This window comes from Mandrillus leucophaeus, unplaced genomic scaffold (assembly GCF_000951045.1).
Source record: "Mandrillus leucophaeus isolate KB7577 unplaced genomic scaffold, Mleu.le_1.0 Scaffold522, whole genome shotgun sequence".
NCBI classification, from domain to species: domain Eukaryota; kingdom Metazoa; phylum Chordata; class Mammalia; order Primates; family Cercopithecidae; genus Mandrillus; species Mandrillus leucophaeus.
The window spans coordinates 996609-1002513 of record NW_012105609.1 but is presented as its reverse complement, the minus strand read 5'-3'; the positions used below and the strand labels follow the sequence as shown (position 1 = coordinate 1002513).

Genomic DNA, 5905 nt, shown 5'->3' with positions numbered 1-5905 from the left:
TGGGTGGATTACCTGAGGTCAGGAGTTCGAGACCAGCCTCACCAACATGGAGAAACCCCGTTTCTACTAAAAATATAAAATCAGCCAGGCATGGTGGCACATGCCTGTAATCCCAGCTACTAGGGAGGCTGAGGGAGGAGAATCGCTTGAATCCAGGAGGCGGAGGTTGCAGTGAGCCAAGATCACGCCATTGCACTCCAGCCTGGGCAACAAGAGCAAAACTCCGTCTCAAATAAATAAATAAATAAATAGAAAGAAAGAAAAAATCGCCAGGCACGGTTGCTCACGCTTCTAAACCCAGCACTTTGGGAAGCCAAGGTGGGCAGATCACCTGAGGTCAGGAGTTTGAGACCAGCGTGGCCAACATGGCAATACCCCATCTCTACTAGAAATATAAAAATTAGCCAGGTGTGATGGCAGGCAGGTATAATCCCAGCCACTCGGGAGGCTGACACAGGAGAAACGCTTGAACCTGGGGGGCGGGGGTTGCAGTGAGCCGAGATTGTGCCACTACACTCCAGCCTGGGCAAGAGTGACACTTCACTCCAGCCTGGGTGAAAAAAAAAGAAAACAAAAGAAAAAAAATACCAGTGTTTCATTAAGGGAATCCTAGCTTTTTTTTTTTTTTTTTTAGAGACAGGGTCTTGTAGAGTGTCCCCAGTCTACAGTGCAGTGGCATGATCATAGCTCACGGAACCTTGGCCTCCTGCAGCCTCTTGAGCAGCTGAAACTACAGGTATACAACACCATAACCACACTAGCTATTTTTTTATTTTTCTTTTGTAGAAATGGGTATTGCAATGTTGACAAGGCTGGTTTTGAACTCCTGGCCTCAAGCGATACTCCAGCTTCGGAGCTGGTGCTGAATCCTAGAATTTTTGATATAAGGTGGCTTCTAGTTATGAATTTTTTTTTTTCCGAGACGGAGTTTCGCTGTTGTTGCCCAGGCTGGAGTACAATGGCACCATCTCAGCTCGCTGCAAACTCTACCTCCCAGGTTCAAGCGATTCTCCTGCCTCAGTCTCCAGAGTAGCTGGGATTACAGGCATCTACCACCACGCCCAGCTAATTTTTGTATTTTTAGTAGAGACAGGGTTTCTCCATGTTGGTCAGGCTGATTTCGAACTCCTGACCTCAAGTGGTCCACCCTCCTCAGCCTCCCAAAGTGTTGGGATTACAGGCGTTTTGAGCCACTGCGCCCGGCCTAGTTCTGAAATTTGAAAATTCTGTGTCTCCAGGGTGGGGAACATCAAACACCGGGCCTACTGTGGGGTGGGGGAGTGGGGAGGGATAGCATTAGGAGATACACCTAACGTAAATGAGGAGTTAATGGGTGCAGCACACCAACATGGCACATGTATACATATGTAACAAATCTGCACGTTGTGAACATGTACCCTAGTACTTAAAGTATTAAAAAAAAAAAAAAATTCTGTGTCTTCTTATTTTTTGAGACAGAGTCTCACTCTGTTGCCAGGCTGGAGTGCAGTGGCACAATCTTGGCTCACTGCAGCCTCCTCCCGGGTTCAAGCAATTCTCCTGCCTCAGCCTCCTAAGTAGCTGGGATTACAGGCAACCGCCACCATGCTCGGCTAATTTTTGTATTTTTAATAGAAACAGAGTTTCACTATATTGGCCAGGCTAGTCTCGAACTCCTGACCTCCTGATCCGCCCGCCTTGGCCTCCCAAAGTGCTGGAATTACAGGTGTGAGTCACCGCACCTTGACTAGTCTGTGTCTCTCTTAAGTAATTCTTCCCCTCCCAAACTACCAACTCCAAAGGCAGCAGAATAAAACAAGACATGGCTCGGAGAGAAGAGATGGGCTCAGCCAGGTGCGGTGGCTCACACCTGTAATCCTAGCACTTTAGGCAGCCGAGGCAAGTGGGTCACTTGAGGTCAGGAGTTCAAGACCAGCCTGGCCAATATGGTAAAACCCCATCTCTACTAAGAATACAAAAATTAGCCGGGTGTGGTGGTAGGTACCTGTAACCCCAGCTACTCGGGAGGCTGAGGCAGGAGAATCGCTTGAACCCAGGAGGCGGAGCTTGCAGTGAGCCAAGATGGCGCCACTGCACTCCAGCCTGGGCAACAGAGCAAGACTCTGGCTCAAAAAAAACTGATAGGCAGATAGGCCTCTACACATGAAAGGACATAATTTTGAGCTAATTGAGAACTGAAGCATCTTGATATCCCGCCTCATCCTTGTGCAGCCAAATCCCAACCACCGCATGCCAGGTCCCACTTCCAAGTCAGCCTTACATGAACAGAGGATGCAGATAGATCCCCGAGAACCTCAGGGTACTTCTCTTATATCTGAGACCTAGATGGCCTGCCAAGTTCCAGAAACGTTAACAAATTATCAGGATCAGGATGCCTAGCGATGGCTAGCTGACCTCAGACAAAGAAGTTACAGGGAACTTCTAGAGGTTGGAATGAGAGGGAGGCACCTGGATTCCTCCTACTCTTGAGTAACCTCGGAGAAGGAAAAGTATCTTTTTCACCCTGAAGAAAACCCTTGTGATCACTGGGCAATTGTTCATGTCTGTAATCCCAGCACTTTGGGAGGCTGAGGTGGGAGTATCACTTGAACTCAGGAGTTTGAGACCAGCCTGGGCAATATATGGAGATCACATCACTACAAAAAATAAAAATAAAAATAAAAATAAAATTAGGCTGGGATCAGTGGCTCACGCCCGTAATCCCAGCACTTTGGGGAGGCCAAGGCAGGTGGATCACCTGAGGTCAGGAGTTCAAGACTAGCCTGACCAATATGGTGAAACCTCATCTCTATTAAAATTACAAAAATAGCCAGGCATGGTGGCGTGCCCCTGTAGTCCCAGCTACTCGGGAGGCTGAGGCAGGAGAGTCGCTTGAACCCCGGAGGCGGAGGTTGCAGTGAGCTGAGATCGTGCCATTGCACTCCAGCCTGGGCGAAAGACCAAGACTCCGTCTAATAAGTAAATAAATAAAATAAAAAATAAAAAATTTGCCAGAGTACTAATACATGCCTGTAGTCCCAGCTACTTGGGAGACTGAAAGGGAGGATTACTTGAGCTCGGGAGGTCGAGGCTACAGTCGGCCACGACTGAGCCACTGCACTCCAACCTGGAGGGCGAAGCAATATCTTATCTCAAAAAAACAAAAACAGGCCAGGCGTGGTGGCTCACGCCTGTAATCTCAACACTTTAGGAGGCCAAGGCAGGTGGATCACCTGAGGCCAGGAGTTCGACCAGCCTGACAAATATGGTGAAACCCCATCTCTAATAAAAATACAGAAATTAGCCAGGTGTGGTGGTATGCACCTGTAGTTCCAGCTACTCGGGAGGCTGAGGCAGGAGAATTGTTTGAACCCAGGAGGCAGAGGTTGCAGTGGGCCGAGATCACACCACAGCACTCCAGTCTGGGTGACGGAGCGAGACTCTGTCTCCAAAGAAACAAACAAAAACAAAAAAACAAAAAAAACCTCTCCTGGTCAAGCCACCCAGGGCCACGAAATACGCAAACTAAGCCAGAGCCATAAGCCAGCTCACCTGAAATTTGTGTCCTAGAAAGTACCAATCCAGACAATCTACGGAAAGTCTTGAAATAACTGCTTCTAGTTCTAGATTTCACCTCATTGCCCTGTGGGTAGTCCCTTTTGGATGAACCTGATTTCCATGTCCTCATGGGCCAGAATATGGACTAGGAAAGTTAAATCCAAAGAGAAGGCAGGATTTGATAAGATCTGAGCAGCATCCTTGCCTGTTCTTCCTGACCAGGGAAAATAACTAGGCAGAGCAATTCATATGCAAGGAAACTTCTAAGTCAAGAGTACTTGGAGGCTGGGCGCGGTGGCTTAAGCCTGTAATCCCAGCACTTTGGGAGGCCGAGACGGGTGGATCACGAGGTCAGGAGATCGAGACCATCCTGGCTAACACGGTGAAACCCCGTCTCTACTAAAAAATACAAAAAACTAGCCGGGCGAGGTGGCGGGCGCCTGTAGTCCCAGCTACTCGGGAGGCTGAGGTAGGAAAATGGCGTGAACCCAGGAGGCGGCGCTTGCAGTGAGCCGAGATCTGGCCACTGCACTCCAGCCTGGGTGACAGAGCAAGACTCCGTCTCAAAAAAAAAAAAAAAAAAAAAGAGTACTTGGAAGAAGTGACCAGAAATGACCAGAAAAACATTACATGGGAAAATACTCAAGGGGGAAGAAAAAAAAATGTAGGGGCAGTTGCTTTCTTCACCTTGGGTCTCAATCGGCCCTCCTAAGAGCTCTGATATTCTGCTTGCTGCTGAGGCCAGGGCTGCAGAGACTGAGCTGCTGCTTTTTTTTTTTTTTTTTTTTTGAGACTGAGTCTTGCTCTGTTGCCCAGGCTGGAGTGCAGTGGCATGCTCTCTGCTCACTGCAACTTCTGCCTCCCGGATTCAAGCGATTCTCCTGCCTCAACCTCCCGAGTAGCTAGCTGGGTTTACAGGTGCGCGCCACCATACCCAGCTTTTTTTTTTTTTTAGACAGAGTCTTGCCCTGTCACCCAGGCTGGAGTGCAGTGGCGTGATCTCAGCTCACTGCGATCTCCACCTCCCGGTTCAAGCAATTCTCCTGCCTCAGTCTCCTGAGTAGCTATCATTACAGACATGCACCACCACGTCCAGCTAATTTTTGTATTTTTAGTAGAGATGCGCTTTCGCCATGTTGGCCATGCTGGTCTGGAACTCTTGACCTCAGGTGATCCGCTGGCCTTGGCCTCCCAAAGTTCTGGGATTGCAGGCGTGAGCCACCGCGCCAGGCCTGAGCTGCTTCTTTAGTCTCTGGAAAGACTGCAGCTCAGAGAAATCAAGGCTTTACATGCCATCTCTCCCCTAGTCCCAAGGTCTTCTCTGGACTGGTTCCTAAATTTACCATCTCTCAATCAGAAGCGCCTTGACAAAGGCTATCAGGATAGTATTCTCTGGTCAAAGACAACCCTTCTCCCAGAACTCAGTAGGGTCTCTGATGGCAGCAGTAAGGGCAATTTCATAAAGCAACCACGTTCCTGCCTGTTTATAGGCGGCTCCAGTTGTTGGGAAGTGAGCAAGCAAGTGAGGGAAAGCCAGACTTTCTGCAGCTTCCAGCCCTAGTTCTGCCGCCCAGGCTTCGGAAGGGCCCTACAAAGTCTGAAATCTACATGCTCCACACAGAGGCCCCTTCCAGCCCAGGTTTTGGTTTAGCACTAGGCTCAAGAACCTCAGGCCTGAATTCTACTTTCCTGTGCATTAAGTCCCACCTTAACATCCCATTCTTATGAAGTCATCCTGCGGGGCAATTCTATAGTTGCCGCTGGGGCCTGATCACTGATAGAGAAGGGCGTGGGCTGGGCCTACCCGCCAGGAGCCGCCTCACCCCATCAGGCCCAGCCAGGGGTAAAGTCTCCCGTGGAATCCCCTCCCGCCTCATATTCCCTGACCCTGCCCTCCCTGCGAGAACTCTAGTACGGGCTCCACAGAGCGAGCGGTAAGAAACGTACACTCCCGAGGGGCAGACAAGCAGGGGGCGTTCACCTACACCCCGGCCGGGCTATGGTCGGGAACAGGGTGAGGGGCCCAAGCCCCGGCTGCGGCAGGCGGGCGCCCTTACCCATGCTGACTCTGGAGCGGGCCGGGTGGCGCTGCCCATCCCCGGATCCTTCGTAGGTGGGTAGCAGGACGTGGGACTGGGGTCTGCCCGCTAACCAGCCTGCAGAGCTTGCGGGGCTCGCGCAGGCCGGGCCAGGCTAGACGGGGCGGGGCCCTAAGGCCCCATCCGGATGGTCCCGACTAGAGAAAAAGGCCCGGCCATGGCGCAGGCCAGTGCATCAGCCACCAGCACGGTACGGCCCAGATAGGCGCCTGGCTGGCTCTCTCTGCGTTCCCCCCGGCCGCCGCCTCACAGGACCGGCGGGAGGCGGA

At 51.0% G+C, this 5905-nt stretch overlaps 2 protein-coding genes across 3 annotated transcripts in view; one reads left to right on the top strand and one right to left on the bottom strand.

The window, feature by feature from the left end:
- The window catches only part of NUTF2 (nuclear transport factor 2), a 27491-nt gene extending 21607 nt beyond the window's left edge, over positions 1–5884 (bottom strand). Inside the window, exon 1 of one of the 2 annotated variants that reach the window (XM_011996711.1) lies at positions 5595–5884. The gene's annotated coding sequence lies outside the window, so the exon portion shown is untranslated. Of the gene's footprint in view, positions 1–5484 lie in introns of both variants that reach the window. The other variant, XM_011996712.1, reaches the window with a different exon arrangement.
- Positions 5359–5905, top strand: part of CENPT (centromere protein T) — a 27119-nt gene continuing 26572 nt past the window's right edge. The window contains exon 1 of the mRNA XM_011996716.1: positions 5359–5471. The gene's annotated coding sequence lies outside the window, so the exon portion shown is untranslated. The remainder of the gene's footprint in view (positions 5472–5905) is intronic.